The sequence below is a fragment of the Hipposideros armiger genome, unplaced genomic scaffold (genome assembly GCF_001890085.2).
Source record: "Hipposideros armiger isolate ML-2016 unplaced genomic scaffold, ASM189008v1 scaffold_98, whole genome shotgun sequence".
NCBI lineage: Eukaryota > Metazoa > Chordata > Mammalia > Chiroptera > Hipposideridae > Hipposideros > Hipposideros armiger.
This window is the reverse complement of record NW_017731448.1, coordinates 1,224,082-1,241,769: the sequence shown is the minus strand read 5'-3', so window position 1 is coordinate 1,241,769 and position 17,688 is coordinate 1,224,082.

Here is a 17,688-nt window from a genome sequence, read left to right as displayed (position 1 = left end):
AACCTCCATGGCTGAGATATCCCTCCAGATTCTCAACTGCCACACGAAGGCTTGGAGGCAGCCCATTTCGTGTCTCCACCCCTCCTACCAGCCTCACCGTGGCTTCTTTATATCCTTAGTTATAAAAGTTCTGTTTAGCCAGACTTCAGATAGTTCTCCATGTTGATTGTTCTACAATTCAGCTGTAAATTTAATGTGTCATGGATGGAAGCTCGCACAGTGTTTATTTACTCTCCCATCTTGGATCTCTCAAAAATACGTTTTATATATGTTATGTGTGTATATGCACATATACACATATATGTGCACACACACACACACACATACAGACGACACACAGAGACAATTTTCCTGTCTTATGTTTCACCATGAAACAGGGAAAAGTTTTTCCTGAACTGGCACCTGTCTATGACTGACTTTTGGGGACAGTGTGAGAACTTTGACCCTGAATTTCTCATTTCCTGCATGTTTTGGAGAGTGCTATTATGTTATTTCTTTGACATTAACACTTAGCCCCCCCCCCATTGTTGTGTAAGGAGATATAAACTATGAGAGAGAGAGTGGCCCTCTAGGGTTATAGAGCTTGTTGCCTGCTGGCCTCTGCTTGCTGTGGAGGGCATGTGAGAATATCAGACCTCAGAGACTCTTAGGGACACATAGGACCATAGTGGGTGCAGACCCTCATGACCATGTGTCTTCCTGGTCATTTAAAACTTTTTGTCCAGCTTATGTCAGAGGTGGTTTGATTATTGTTTTTATTTCAGTCTGAAGTGTAGGTGTATACACTCTATCATTTTCTTGCTGCTTGTCTGTATTTGCCTTATTAGTACCATGCTCAATATGCCATTTCTTTCCAGGAATCTTTTTAAACCACTAGCCCAATATTTGAGGGCTAATTAAGCTAACACATGAGACATCTGCACTGCAAAACATGACAATAAATGGGCAGTGAAGAAATGGGGAGGAGCCCCCCCTCTGTCACTCACACCACTTTGGGATGAACTCACAAACTCATTGGCAATCTGACATACAGGTTGAGTGAGGGCAATCATGTGAATTTCTATATTTAATGCTCACAAAAATAAGACCCAATATGTTCTTATTATCTCCCATTTTGTGCCCCTCCCTGGTGGACATGCATCTCTAGGGGGACCGATGTCTGCAGATAAAGTCCAAACTTTTTAGTCAGGCTGCTCAGACCTCCACAGCCTGGTCTTCATTGGCCTTTCCTGGTCCAATGGTTGCATGTCTCCTATAGGACCCAAACTGGACGTATGCAGTTAGGCTTTAGTCTAAATGGATCTCCCACTGTCCCCCCAGCATGCCTTTTTTTTCTTTTTGTCTCTAACGAGCCCCCATGTTCAAATAGACAATTCTACCTTTCTAAGAAAATTCAGGCCGGATCTCACCTCTCCGTTCTTCCCTTGTAATCTTTAGGCTGCAGTGAGTACGCCTCTCTGACTCTGCAAATAGTCTTTTGGCAATTAGTCAAACAGCTTGGTGAGGAATCTTCTATTGTTGTCCTTATTATTGAAACTTTTATTATTGTTCTATTTTTACATGCTTGTGTCTTTAAATGTTTTTTTTTCAGTTACAGTAGACATACAATATTATATTAGTTTCAGGTGTACAACATAGTGATTAAACATTTATATAACTGATGACCGCGATAAGTCTAAGACCTAGCTGACACTATACACAGTTATTGTCATATTATTGACTATATTCCCTACTACAAGCTTGCGTCTTATCTTTCCAACTGGATTGCTTTTTCTTTGATAAGGAGTGTGTGTGTTTTATCATTCTTTAATTTAAAATGTAAAAAAAACTAATATGTGCACAAAATTTAAAACATTATCAGTACAAAAATCTAATAATGAAAAACACCCTCTTGCTACTCATGCTTTCCCCTTTCTTTTCATCTTCCTTACAGGCATTCTCTTTCAATTCTTAGTTGGTTCTCCTGACAGTTTCCTCCAGATTTTGCTGCTCATTCTCTAGCTCTTCAATTATTGCTTGCAGACATTATCTATTGAGTTTCTGCTAAGGGATGTGACCATGGGGTGTTCTGATTGCTCTTCCATCTTTTCCTCCCCCTTTTCATCCTTGCATTTCTCTAATATATCACAATTTAGTTTCAGTTATTAGTCAGTATTCACATTACTATGACTGCTATATAAATACAGTTTACCACTGAGCCAACTAGGGCATATAAGCTTATTTCTTTTTACAGGCTTTTGTTTCTCCCGAAGTTGCTGCATTTTCTCATTTGTTTTGTTGACTCTGAAGCTATCATTACTTTGTACATTGTATTTCCAAATGCTCTCACAGCACTATAAAGTTCCTGTCAGAGCTATTTTCCAAATTCTCAAATGTATCATATAATCTTTTGGTTCAGGCTTTGCTGGGAGAGCTTCCCGCCATAGACTTCATAGACTTGCTATAACTGGACCAGCTCTTGTCTGATTTGGTGGCACTGTGACTTCCCTTTCACATTCTCCTGTGTTGCACACCCTCCTTTTTGGATCCTGTATCTTGTCTGTCCTTGGTTTTAACCCTCATTCTGATGGGGTCCTTAAATTCTGAAAATGTCTATTCTACCCTTACTTTTGGTGCATAGATTGGATGGGTATAAAATCCTGGATTAGAACATATTTCCTTTAGAACTTTAAAAGTTTTATTCTCTTCTAATATTTCCATTCCTATTCTTGATTCCATTTGTATGTTTCTTCTCTGGAAGGTTCTAGCATCTTCTCTTTATCTCTGGTTGTTTTGAGATATTGTTATCTTTTCATTCGCTGTGCTAGGCACTCAGTGTGCCTTTTTAATTTGGGCTTGTGATCCTCAATTATGGGGAAAATGTTTTATATTCTCTGATAGTTTCTTCCTTTCTGTTCTCTTTCTGGAATTTCAGCAATTTTGGCTCTCTTGGATGTCTGTCATTCCTTTTTCTCTTCCATTTTCTTTCTTTCTTTTTTAAAGATTTTATTGGGGAATTGAGGGAGGGAACAGCATTGGGGAATCAGGGAAGGGGAACAGACAAGTTGCTGTCCTTTTGTTCTTCAGTCTAGTTGTGGAGGATGTTGCTTTACTGGCCCATGTTGGTATTATCATTGTGCTTTTCCCAGGTGAGGCAGTCNCCAGTGGCACAGTCTCCCTGGTCACCTGCTCCAGGTACTCCAGGAGTGTCCCTTGTGATGGTTGCGTGTGCTCTCCTGTTATAGCTGAGCCTTGATTGGTGTTGGCATCTCAGTGGGTTGGATTGACCCTCAGGCTGATTAGGGCTGTGGGGTTTGGCCATGTCCACAGCTTACAGGATACTGTGCAGAGGGCTTACCCCACTGAGTGGGATTTGCCAAGTGGGCTCTGGTGCCTGTTCAGACCACCCTTTGTGTGTACCATTTGTGGGGCTAGTTGAGCTGTGCTCTGCTGTGGTCTGAAGCCAACCTCCAAGTATATTGGTTCTGGTGCCTCTTGGGAGGGGCTCTGGTGCGGGCTCAGGTCACCCACTGCCTGTGATGGGGCCATGAGGAGGATTATCTATCTGGTAGGAGCTACAAAGCGATCCACAGTTGTTTACTGCCTGTGATAAAGCTGGAGGCACTAGGGAGAGACCATGCTGCAAACTGAGGACAGCTGTCACGGTACTGGGCCTGGGGTAGCTCTACATAAAGCCAGGACAACTCAAAGTTTGCTGCCTCCTGCTGGCTCACTTAAGGTTCAACCACTGATAAAGCTTCATGCAGTATGCTAATTGGGTCTCAGGGAGTCACTAGAGTGGAAAAAATTGTGGTCATAAGCTTAATGTGAACTCTGGTTTGGTGCCAGCACTGAGCCTGGAGCTACTCGGCACAAGTCTCAGAGCACGTTGAGGCCAGTCGCAGCCCACTTGGGGCCCGTGGAGTCTGATAATTTTCCAAGAAAGAGTGCAATGTGGGCATGGCTGGCCAATCTTGAGAAAGTGCTTCTGGCGTTGGGGGAGTTGGGTAAGGCAGGGTCCCAGTGCAGCTCACCAGGCCAATCAGGTTCAGATTTGGCTGTAGTGGGGGAGGGCTCAACACAGGAAAGATGGCTCCTGCCTGCTGGCTGCACTGGAGCCGGACCCATTACAGGGAAAATGGCGACTGTCCTCCAGCCCTTACCTTGTAGCCACACACCTCATTCTGCCCCCCTGTATGCCTCTGACACCCCCTGAGTAACTATCCCTCCAACAGAGCCCAGTGTCAGTATGTATGAGTGAATGAGTCTGTNGGGGGATCCGGTCCGTCCTCCTCCCCGAGCCATTGGTAGCTGTCGGCAATCCTGCATGTTCCTTGGCTTGCATTACCCCAGTTTCTGCCTCCGTGGCCACATCCCATTCTCTGTGCATCTTGTTGTCAAAATTTCCTCTTCTTATAAGGACAACAGTCATATTGGATGAGGGCCCACTCTAATGGCCTCTTGATTACATCTGGGAAGACCTTTCCAAATAAGGTAACATTCACATGGAGGACGGTTAGGACTTCAAAATATTTTGTGTGGAGGACACAATTCAACCCACAACACTGACCAAATAAAAAAAAAAACTTCACTTTGCGCGGGAGACCCAGGCACTGACAGCTTCTCTGTGTGGTAAGGCCTCTGGGTGACTGCCTTCTAGGGCAGGCAGTAAGCTCAGGGACTCCACTGTAATGACCTGAAAGGTGCTGGAAGTGCCTGGGTGGTGCCTTTTCCGGGTCCTCACCATGCCCTCCCCTAGCCCTCAAGTATTCACCCTTCTGTCCAAGAAATTTATTTTTAGTTTAATAAATCCTTTCAAGAAATGGAGTTACTTTAATGAACAATTCAAATGGTTTTAAAAAATGGATCAGAACATGTATTTCTAGCCTCTTGCACTCCACCCCATTTTTTCCCCTCCACATTTGCTGCAGCCGCCATGAAGGCCTCCTCTTGATCTTCTGTGGCACAGAGACCCCGGATTGCTGGAGGTTATGCCCCCACTCAGCTGCAGTCAGCTGGTGCTATCAGATGCATTATGAAACGCAAGGCCCTCCCTTCCTCAATCTTACTTTAAAGCTTCTCTGAGCCACCTAAATTTTCTTGACTATGGCTATCAGCAGGGGTGAGGGGAGAGTAGGGGGGAGGGAAGACACGTTCAGCAGTGTGACATTTACAAGAACGGAATGTTATCTCTGGCCTGACCTTGGTTCACATTCTCAAGTGGGTTCAGGTTTCCTGAACACGTGCATATTGACCTTAGTATAGGACCAATTCTGGATGCCAAAAGTCGGCTACTTTTTAGCTTCCGCTGTCAGAAAATGGATTTTTTCCCCCTGCAGCAAAAAGTGAAAATAGTGGTCTCTCATTTTGTTAAAATAACTCATTTTTTGACAATACTAATGAAATGACTTGGCGTTTTACCCACGTTGAGCCAAGTTTTGAGTCCTTTCTTGTGGGCTTTGACTGCAGTGCCCCCTAGTGGAAACTTTGATGCTATACAAGGTTTTTGTGTTCTATCAGTTTTCACAGACATCTAAGAATGCATTTAAACAAACGCATTGTTTTCTAAAGTGGGTCGATATTTTGTTTCACGGTCTTCTTTCCAACTAAAGTCCACTTCAACATATAACCAAATCGTGTGTATGTATAATCGGATCGTTCACATGAAAATTTCCACACACTCCCCCTTTCTCATTTCAGAAAAGAGAGGAGAGAAGAGGTAATAAAATGGGCACAGAAGGAAGTTACCACAAGGGCTATTGCGCTGGGCTTGGTAACAAGCTACACGTATCTAGAAAGCTAAAATGCTGAAAGTATGACTATAGTGAAGCTTCAAAACTGAGAATATTATGATTTAAAAAAATTTAAGCAAGATAGGGATATAAACTCATTCAGTGAGAGTCTGATATCTATTTGGTGCCAGAAGGCGCGTGACAAGTGGCTGGGGAGAAAACAGNGAAACCAGTGACCCAGAGATCAGTCATGCGTCTGCCACATATTTCAACTTTACCTGGGGGCTGGGGTATGGGGCTTCAGTTTTAGGTTCTTAATCATGATATTTACTACAAGTCTTGCTCTGTTGGGTAACTCTCTGCCCAACCCCTTCCAGAGAAGCAGAAGGAACAGCCATGCTTAGAGCAAAGTGTTCTCTGTTGCAGATTTTCCAGTGGAAAAAAGGAATGTATATTAGGGAGATTATTTACCTTCCTGCCGTCACGCCAGGGTAAGCTTCCTAGCCCAGCTAACTCTCCTCTTGGGAGGACTGGGAGCCCCCAGCCGTCAGCTGGGCGAATCAGAGTGCATCCTCCTCCACCATTTCCACAGCCCCAAAGAGTTCCCTTCCACCTGGGCGGCGACCAGCTGACCACAGGCCCCCGTGTCCTGACGGCTCCGAGGACGAGAAACAGCCAGACACTTGTGGGGCTCCTGGAGGCTGGTGCATTCCATCCTGCCTGTCATTCTGTCATCTCCAGGGAGCACCCAAGTTCTAGCCGCTCCGGTAACGTTGCCCCTGCTTCTCTGTGGGTCTTTACTGTGGACTCCTGGTTCCTCTTCTTTCTCATGCTAACCTTTGCCACGAGGCTTCCGGGGTTCTTGTTCCATGGTGGGTAACCCCTCTGTGGCCTCCAAGTCTTCAGAGGATCTAACCCTGGTGAAATCTGGCCCTCTCCAGGTTTTCCTGGTTTTCCACTTTTCCACATTTCATCAATGGGGTTGGAAATTCAGCGTTATACCATCGTTCCGTGACCACTTGCAATCTATCACTCTCCCTCCTTTTGGAAAATATCCTCCCTCTGTTGAGTCCTTGACATTCTGTGATTCCTCTCCCATCCCTCCCTCCTTGCTGTCCCCCATGGGATGTCCTCGTGACTGCTCCCTTCCACCTCTGTAATACAATTAAGATGTGCGTGAGTGTGTTTGTGTGTGTGTATAGCGTCAAGACTCTGGTTGCCCTACGTGGTGGCTTGGATTCTAACTTCAGCATTGCACTCACTAGTTTGTGTGACTTTGGCCAAGTTACTGAATATTTTCAATATTGTTAGCTCATCTATAAAATGTGGATAATAGCACTTCCTAAAGCAGAGGGTTGAGATGAGAATGTTATAAGAAAATCCATACAAAGTGATTAGCACATTTCTGGTATAACTCAGTAGTTGTTCATTATGACTGTGTCTGGCCTGCTTGCTTTCCCTCCCAAATCGCAGCATCATTTGGGGAAACATTAGTGTTCTTTGGAACTTCACAATCTGGTCCCCACCCGAGATCCTGCCTTCTTTAACTGGGGACATGTGTCTCCACCACATGCCTATCCCAATTTGTAAGGACAACCTCCTGGTCTTCATGTCCCCTCACCACCCCCACCCCCACCCTCCTTCCTGCCAGTGTCACTTCCTTCTTACCCATCATACCCTTGTCTTTCTGTCACATTAGCCTGGGACCCTTCAATCTTGGTCGGATGGTTTACTTTCACTGCAGTTTCCACAGGCTGTGATGTGTATGTATGTCACTCATCTTACATGAATATCGTGTTTATTCGATGGTCACATTTTCATAATTCTCCATGATAAGAATCCATATGGGGCTAAATCACTCCTTAGTGCCCATCGCAGGCCAGGTCACATGTGAAGAATCTCATTATTCACGTCTCATCTGGAGGTTGGCGCTTACGCCAGTGATGGCCTTGATCCCAGGGGGACAAATGGTCTAAGAAACTGGCTTGGCAGCGGGGTGAGATGACACTTTCCACATGGCAATGACTCAGAACTGGGACACCAGGAGGCCACATGGTGGTCTTTATCATCTGAATAGCGTGTGTGTGCTCCAAAGAGGAATGGGACAAGCCCTGTTAGCTGGACAATCTAAGCTGTGTTTCTGTGTTTCTGACTTTCATTGATTTCCTTTGATTTTTTTTTTTTTGGTACTTTTGGGAATTCTGGTATGTCTCAACCCTTTCGAGTCACAGCAAAGATAAGAGATCTTGTCCCAGCATGGGCCAGATCTTTAAGATGGCACCCCTCTTTGGGAGGCAGAATGGTGATGGCTGAGGGATCACAATGAAAGCTGAATGACCTTGGTGCACAGTCAGCAAACTCATGACATTTCTGTCCTAGGGAAGTGGCTTCAGGAAAGGTGGGGAGAAAGTCTAGCTGGGCTTGTGCCAGATCTTTCCCACCATGCTGAGAGGCGGGGTGACTCGTCCTCAGAATGGAATGGGGAGGAAGGGAGAAAAAAATCTTGTGCAGGCTGGGAAATTAGAACATGACAGCATCCTTGTTCCATTTGGTTTGAGGTTTTATGAATTCCCATAGTATCAGACACATTTCTATCCAAAATGTAGAAAAGGTACTCAAAAGGCAGCTCTTAATTGATCATAAGTTTGAAGGATGTATTCACTCTGCTCAGTGAATAATTAAGGGTAAAATACAATTTCATGAGGTTTAAAAGAGACCAAAGAGTTGGGGGGCTCTATATTTTCTGAGGTTTAAAATAACTGTCCTGTAAAAAATGTTTTTTTAATCTTTTACTTTAAGATATCATAAAGAATAAAGAATATTTATGTCAAATACTTTTAACAAGTCAAGGGAGCAAAGTGCTTTAAAAATGCCAACTGGACTATAAAGTTTTTAGGTATTTGAGAAGACCTACAAAATGCGCAGGGAGAACAATGAACCCATCTCTAGAAAGCACTAAGAGCTATGCACTTAAAAATAAGTAAAAATAGGGCCGGCTGTGTGGTGTGTTGGTTAAGAGTTGACTNAAAAAAAAAAAGAAATGGCCCGTGGATCTCAGAGACTAAGGATATCACACATTTTTCACCCACCTAATATGTCCATTATGGGGCTGCGTGACTGGGAACCTAGAAGGTGGAGCAGCACCTGGGAAAATTGGTAGTCTCAGATGAAGGAACAGGAGAGATGGTAAACCATGAGCTATTTCTGTTCAGAAGTGACACATGTCACTTCTCCCTTTGATTCAATGGCCAAAGCAAGTCACATGGTCGCTCCTGACCTCAATGAGTCAGAGAGGTTTTATTCTATTTCATGGAGGGGCATCTCAAATCATGTGGACAGCCTGATATCAGTGGTGGGAAGTACAAACCTCCACCAGGGAGAGCAGCAAATATGTTGAATAATAAAATCTACCATAGACAAAACAAAAATGCAGTGTCAAGGACTTAATCATGCAGAATGTTAAAATCAAACCCTGCATGCCACTTTATTAAAAGAGAAAGAATTAATTTGCATCTGTGTGTTATCATTCCAGGGTATAGTTGAAAAAGGAAAAAAAAAACATTAAGATACTATGAGGAATCACATCAAGAGATTGCCTTACAAAAGGGCCAATCTAATGTTATTTATACAAATGAAATCCAGGTTCTGAAATCTAGACTTCTGACGGCTTAGGTGGTCTCAGAGAGGATCCGGTTTCACTTTGGGGACTCTCTAGTGTTTTACATTCGTCATGTGACTCTGAAGCTTGCCAAATGTGAGAAATAGCTGAGAGGCAGTAAGTTCGATTGTTTTAAGGGAAGGTAATTTTAAGAGGAGATAATTTTACATTATCAGAAGCATATCTTAAACTCCTGAGTACCTAGTCAGTCTGCATTTTATTTCCTTTCTCATGGCTGCATAAAGTCTTGTCTGTCACAAGACAAGTAAGTGCATACACATCCCAATGCTATCATTTGTTTTCTAGTTTATTAGAACCTTCGTTCAAAAGTTACCACTTCTCTAGAATTTGCATTTATTGCACTATAGAAATTAGCCAACTAGGTGACGCTGTTTTCTTGGACGAGCCTGCCACCTAGTGGTTATTTGGAAAACCAGACTTGGCAAAACCAGTCCTCTGCAGTACTTTTCCTTCAATGAGTATTTTTTGAGTGCCTAATGTGTACCAAACACTGTTCTAGGTACTGAACTTATAACAGGGAATGAAATGGACGAGAATCCCTGCCCTCTGAGAGCTTACGTCTGATAGCATAAGGACTGTGTATATAAGTTATAATGTGGAAATGTGGTCCACCTTCACAACCTGTTACCCTAACATCCTACCTACATGTGCTCCCATCTTCTCTGTATGCTCTATGTGAGTGAACTATCCCTGCTCCTGTAAAGGTCAGATCTTCCTTCTCGTATTCTCTGGATCCAAACACCTTTTACCTTATGAAGGGGTCAAGGCCTTCGCATCTGTAATGATCTCCTTTCTGCCACATCCTCAAAGGCTTCCTCCCCCTCGCACACCCCCTTCCACATATACACTGGCTCCGATGGCTTTCATTAAAAAAAAAAAATCTTTCTTTAATCCTAAATTCTTTCTAGCCAATGCTGCATTTCTCTGCTTCCTGTCACAACAAAATTTCTCAGAAGTTTTGTTTTTATCCCTTGTGCTCGCAAGAATCTCATCAGCCTTGTTTACTGATGAACCCCCGGCGCTCAGAGACAGTTTCAGGCAGTTAGCCGGTGCTCCATAACGATGTTCAGCTTGCATATGGATTCATATTGCAATAATGGCAGTGCCTATTGTGTCCTGGTCTGTGGGTAATCTGGTATTGGGAAAACAGAGGGAGAAAGGGCATTAAATTGACGGGAGTCGCGCTTAACATTTGGGAAGATCCTTTAACCTATGTGTTCCCAATTTGTAAAAGGAGGATTGGACCACACTGGAGATGACTTTTACGTTTCACAAAGAATTGTTTGGCCACAAAAAGAATGCTGTGACTGAATAAGATTGATTGGTCAGCGGTGTCCACCATGGGTATGGGAGATGGTGCTGGCCGCACATTCCTGGGCTGCATGGTTCCCTCTTGCTCTAATGGAGAACAGTGATTTTAAAAGGCGGAATCTCAGAACGTTATTTCCATTGCATTTTAGATTTGAATGAGACTTAAACCTCTGAACAGTCAGTGATACAGTAAGAATTAAACTCAGACTCAAAATTATAAACCGCAATCTCCAGGAATGAGGCTAAGATAAATAGAAACAGATTTGCATCTGTTTATTTACCCAGAGTTCATCTGATATCGTGTATCACGAAGGAAAAGTATTTTATTGTACAATATTTAAAAATGTTCCTTTCAGAAAATTGTCCTGAACCAAGTCTGGTATTTATTACGCTTGGTATTTTATTTCCCACCGAGATGTTTCGTCTTCCCTTCCCTTCTGGTTGGCTGGCTTCACTTGCTGCCTCCTCACCCCCACTTTGCTTCTTCACAAGGAGATGATTCCAGACTAGACTGACAAATATTTCAAGCTAGATTTCCATCACTGGGACAATAAATGTGACATTAATGAGATGAAAATAAAATAAACCTCAGAAAAAGGTGTAAGCCCTTTTTAGTGGGAAAGGGATCAAATGCATATTTTCATCACCTTATATGTCAGAGAGTGATACATCTCTTGAGTGGATGAAAAAAAATAACACCTGCATGGGTTTCAAGATTTAGAAGAATGTATGGAGTGTATCTTAGTGAAAGAAAAGAGTGATTGATGATTTAATTTTTTATTTTTGAAATGTTTCAAAATTTAAATTTGTTGGGGTGGCATTGGTTAATAAAATTATACAGGTTTAAAGTGTACGGTTCTATAATACATCATCTGTGTATTGCACTGTGTGTTCACCACCCATTTTGACTTTGGGTAGTGACCGATGATTTTAGCAGCAGGAATTTTTTTTTTTTTTTTTAAGATTTTATTGGGGAATTGGGGAAGGAAACAGCATTGGGAAATCAGGGAAGGGGAACAATTTTCTGTCCTTTTGTTCTTCGGTCTCGTTGTGGAGGACATTGCTTCACTGGCCCATGTTGGTATTGTGATCATTGCGCTCTTCCCAAGTGAGGCAGATAGGTTGCTGGCCGTTGGATGGCGGCTCACGGTGCAGCTCATGTTGCGGGCCACTCATACCAGCTGCCAGCCACTCACAGTGGCCTATGGCAGCCCACTGCAGCCCCACTGCAGCCTACGCCGGCAACCCCGAGAGACTCACGGCAGCCCAGCTCCAGGTTGAGCTGTTGTTCACCATCTTAGCTGTAGAGGACACAGCGTCACTGGCCCTCATGTGGGATCTGAANTGTGTGTGTGTCTGTGTGTCTGGTGTGTGTTTGTGTGTGTGTGTGTGTCTTGTGTGTGTGTGTGTGTGTGTGTGTGTGTGTGTGAGCTATGGATTCACCCTCCTCTGTGGGACTGCGTTCATTTTAGAGATGTATCTGCCTGGAGCATTTTGTTCTAGAGAGGAAGTGAAATGGAGATACCTCAGCCAAGATTTTGGACCCTGATCTAAGAGTTCATACAAAACCTCTTGTTTGCTGTGATGTAGACATGGCCAGTATTTGGGGACAGTCCATTGAGTTTGCCAAATCCCACAATGGGAGGCTTCAGATGACTCTGGTAGTAAATAACATGGGTAGACCTTGAGCGACAATTGGTCCCTACTGCTCATATGTTTTCCTTTCACTCTTACCTGCTAACAGAAAACAGAAGGTCTTGGCGAGTGGCTGTGCGATGGCTAATATTGATGATATAAATTCTCTTTTTCTCAATAAGGCCATGCTCTTTAAAAAACAAAAACAAAAAGCAAGGGAGAAAGAAAGGAAATCACAAGCTACCTCTGAGAAACCCCCAACAGATAGGTCATCTCTTCCTTACACAGGAGTAGTGGTAGATAGTTCTTAGTCCTTCTAGAACAGTCTCCATTGACTCACCCTAAAACGACCTTCCCATGGATTCTTTTTCTTTAAATGGTCTAAACATAAGCCTGCATGACTCGGCTGGAGGTTTCAGAAATGAAATATTACTTGTACCACCCTTCCTCCCTGTCACACCCCCACCCCCACCTCAATCTTGCCATCACCAGCATTTCTTTAGCTGAGAAATTTTTTAAGCTTCTTACTGGAATTTGCTGCATGTGGTTAAAATCCCCAATAAGTAAAATGTGAGCTTGGCATAACCAGTTTTGTTTTAGAGTTGCATTCAGAATAACAAGTTACAATGAAATAAATTCCTTCTTAAGGAGGTTTCTAATTCCTATAACCTAATTGCTCTGAAATCTAATTAAAATTCAGAATCTAGGAAGAGTTTGCAAAACAGATTGTACATAATTTGTACTATTTCATTCTGGGTTCCAACATAAGAGGAAATACGAGGGAGTAGGGGACATTCTCCAAATTTTTTGCATTTTAATGTATTTTTATTTCTTTGTTCCGTTTTTAAAAAATTGAATATAGTGACTAAAATGAGTTGATAATTATTGAATCTGGCTGTGCATGTTTGAAAGTTTCCATAATTAAAAAAGGAGAAGGAAACAGGCCAAGAAAAGTGTCCATGGCTCTAGTATTGGGCTATTCTCAGCTTTCAAGAGCAATCGGTGAGAGCTAAACAGAAGCAGGAACAACATTTTAGTTCAAACTCATTTTCCAAGGATGCTTTTTTTTTTTTTTTTAAGTGTTTTCCTGGAACCTTAAAAACACACTAACAAAAATGTTTCAACATGATCGGGGTTGGCAGGGGTCAGAGATGGCAGGAGTACAAGATGGTTGGGAAAGCCTCTGACATACAATAAGTGGCTGGTTCAGATCATTCCCAAACAGAAATATGACCGGAAGATTAGAAAATAAACTGAAACCAGTGACCCAGAGATCAGTCATGCGTCTGCCACATATTTCAACTTTACCTGGGGGCTGGGGTATGGGGCTTCAGTTTTAGGTTCTTAATCATGATATTTACTACAAGTCTTGCTCTGTTGGGTAACTCTCTGCCCAACCCCTTCCAGAGAAGCAGAAGGAACAGCCATGCTTAGAGCAAAGTGTTCTCTGTTGCAGATTTTCCAGTGGAAAAAAGGAATGTATATTAGGGAGATTATTTACCTTCCTGCCGTCACGCCAGGGTAAGCTTCCTAGCCCAGCTAACTCTCCTCTTGGGAGGACTGGGAGCCCCCAGCCGTCAGCTGGGCGAATCAGAGTGCATCCTCCTCCACCATTTCCACAGCCCCAAAGAGTTCCCTTCCACCTGGGCGGCGACCAGCTGACCACAGGCCCCCGTGTCCTGATGGCTCCGAGGACGAGAAACAGCCAGACACTTGTGGGGCTCCTGGAGGCTGGTGCATTCCATCCTGCCTGTCATTCTGTCATCTCCAGGGAGCACCCAAGTTCTAGCCGCTCTGGTAACGTTGCCCCTGCTTCTCTATGGGTCTTTACTGTGGACTCCTGGTTCCTCTTCTTTCTCATGCTAACCTTTGCCACGAGGCTTCCGGGATTCTTGTTCCATGGTGGGTAACCCCTCTGTGGCCTCCAAGTCTTCAGAGGATCTAACCCTGGTGAAATCTGGCCCTCTCCAGGTTTTCCTGGTTTAAACCTTAATTTAATTAGCCATGTGAACTCTGTCAAGACTTCACTTTCCCAGCTTGGTTTAATGTATACCGTTTCTCTTATTTCTAAGCGACTTGNACTCACGGCAGCCCAGCTCCAGGTTGAGCTGTTGTTCACCATCTTAGCTGTAGAGGACACAGCGTCACTGGCCCTCATGTGGGATCTGAACCAGCGGACCTGCTGCTCAGAGCTCGCGCTCCCAAGCCAACTCTTAACCAACGAGCCACTCAGCTGGCCCCAGGGAATTCTTAATGATCTAGATCGGGGGTTGGCAAACTTCAGCTTTTGTGTCAAAGTTGACCTGCCCTGTGTTTTGTAAATAAAGCTTTATTGGAACACATTCATGTCCATATGTTTTCACATTGTCTAAGGCAGCTTTCCTGATACAAGAGTAAAGTCCCCCAGGGCCTGACAGAAATCCCGTGGCTTGCCAAACCTACAACATCCACAGTTTGACCCTTTCTAAATGATAAGCTTCTTCAGTAGATTGGATGTTTTTGCAGGCAGGGACTCTATGTTTAAACTCAGTTTTGAATTTCTCTTTAAAAAAGTATCGGGACCTTTGACATGATCCGTTAATAACAACTTTAAGACATCTAGTGTAAAAATAGATTATGCAGTGGGTGATATTTTTACACGTTTCTACCAGTAGTTTCATGTTGGTCCATGAGGCCAACCCCATTTTTCCGTGCCCGTGGTGAAAGGTCTGTCTGTGTCCTGTGTTCCTCTTCTCTCCGCTGTTCTCCTGCAGGCCCCGCCCTGGGAGGGAGCTCTGCACAGCAGGGCATCTGCCCAGCAACTCCCTTCCTCTCTCCTCCTTCCCCAGGAGCCACTTAGGGCACTTGGACTCCATCCAGCTGGTTGCTAGGGAACAACTGCCCTCAAAAGATCTTCCCGACTCAGGCTGTCTCTTTCATCCTCAGAGCTTCCAGCCTTTGGGGCTTCCCATCAGCAATGGGCGGGTCTGTGAGCAGATTTTAAGCAGCTGCCAACAAGATGTAGGGTGTCCATTGCTAGACTCCCATGGCACCCCTTTAGGCAGAAAAGGGGGACCCTTTCCCTTGGGCCAAAATACAAGTTGAGTTTAAAAAAAAGAAGAACACCTTAACATACGAATATTTCTTCTTATTTTTCTGTCCACGCATACTCAAGAAGTCAGTTTTTGCAATGCAGTGTTTACCTGAAATTCACAGCACAGTGCCTGGCACTTAGTGAGAAAAGCTAAGGGGGAGGGGTGAACTCCATGATGGTCTCCCCTAAGTCCTCCAGGAGTCTGGAGTCCCCAGGTTGAGAACCTATGCTTGAGACTCCCGAGGGTGGGGTGGACATATGTTTTGAAGAGATCTTGCTCGCCTGATGGAGAGCCTTCTTGCTTTTTTCCTGCAACCCCCCACACCCTCAATCCATGGAAAATCTATCTGCTCCAGCACATAGCACAAGGTTGCCTGTCCAAACCACTGTGTTTTTACCTTCTCAGAAAAATGCTTTAGCAGAATTATAATAGTTTCTGCAGTTTGTAAGTTCATATCATAAATGGCCTCATGAGAAAGCCTCTGTATCTCCAGTAAAAATCATTACTGAAAATAGTCCTTTATGAAATTCAGTATCCCTTACATCAAAAGATATAGCAACACATCCCTTTAAAGTTGATTGCTAGGAAGACTTGTCCCTCCTGACACACTGGAAATGTTTGCTTTTACTAGAGAAATTAATAGTCCATAATATTTAAAATTATTTTCTCTTGGCTGCTGGGAAGCTCATAGCTAGATTCCTTGTGCAAACATAGCAACAGACTTCAGGTTTTTTGTCTTAGCATCTGTGCCCTCCCATTCTCCTGATTCTTAACTCTTATCTCTTCTTTACGATCCTATTTGTGGCGCTATAAAATCAGGTCCTTCAGGACACAGCTTCTGAGGGTGTTTTATGAATTGCCTAAGCGCTTTAAATAAATTTTCTTATATAACCCTCAGAACAACCCAGTGATGTTGGAATTTCCCTGTTTCCCAGAAGAAAAAGACTAAGGCTAAACAATAGGAAGAATTGCATTCAAGCTCAACAAGCTAGAAAGTGGAGGCAAAGTGAGGATTTGAAACCATTGCTGTCTAAAACTCAAGCTTGTCAACTCAACTACTAAGATGTACTGTCTCTCCCAGTCATATTCCAGGGGAGTTCAACAGATGTCAAAGAGAACTTCTTACAGAAGAATGGAATCAATTTTCCCAGACAAAACCCAAACAGTGAATCAATATTAGAAAAACAAAGTCTAATCTTGTCGGTAATTAAATATATGCAACTTAAAACCATTTTGCACCCTGGAAAAGTTGTGAAATGTATTCGCGTTGGAGCTCTGGGGAAACGGGTTCTCTTAAATTCTTTTGGTTACACTGTACTTTTAAATCTCATTGGAGAGCAAAAGCCATAAAAATCAGCACAGTGATGATTGATGGGTCCCATTGCTAGAAACTTAAACTGAGGAAATATTTGAAAAGATGAAAACTATGTGTTTAAAGCTGTCACAGCAGCACTTTTAGAAGCAAAAAACAGAAAGGAAGATAATTGGCCTTCAGAAAGCAGATAAAATGCTTAAGTGATTTTGATTCAGCAACAATGGTGTGTCCTGGAAGATTATTCAGACAGACTGAGAAAGACACAAAAACCAGTGTTATACAGAAAACAGAACTTTGGTTATGGGGCCACCAATGCAAAAAATAAGTTAATATGTAGATGGCATAGAAGGGGCTGAGTATAGGCTAAAATCTGCTTGCTCCTGCATTCCCCTCAAAAGCTGGGGCTGAGGGGAGGTCATCTGCATTAGAAGTGAACTGCAGTGGCGTGCTCCAGAGACCTAGGTCAGCAGCTAAAAGAGGGGCCAGGACTGGGGCCAGACTCTTCATCCAAATGGAACGCCTAATTTTAAAAGTGAAGAAGCAGAAGGATGCACAAAGCAGCAGAGCACAGTTCAAATGCAGAATGCAGGGAAAGCTGACGAGAAGGCAGCCTCCAGGTAATGATTTCTCAGCCCGAAACAGGTCTCCTGAACAACACACAAAATTATATATTCTTCCCAAAGTAATGAATGGTCATTGCAAAAGCATTCATTCAACATGGAACTTCATAACATGGCGTTAGAAAACTGAGCAACCCTGCCCCCGATCTCTGACACGACACCAACTCTCAGCGAGAGCTCCTGGAAACAGTTTGGGCTAAAATCACGCAGACAGTTCCCCACGGAACTTATTTATTTAGAGCGTAATGAGACATGGCCATATATCCTGTCCAGAAACTTGCTTGAGGCACCCAAGAACTTGTTTTTGACATGTTTCCTTGTGTTTGACTTTGATCACGTGGAT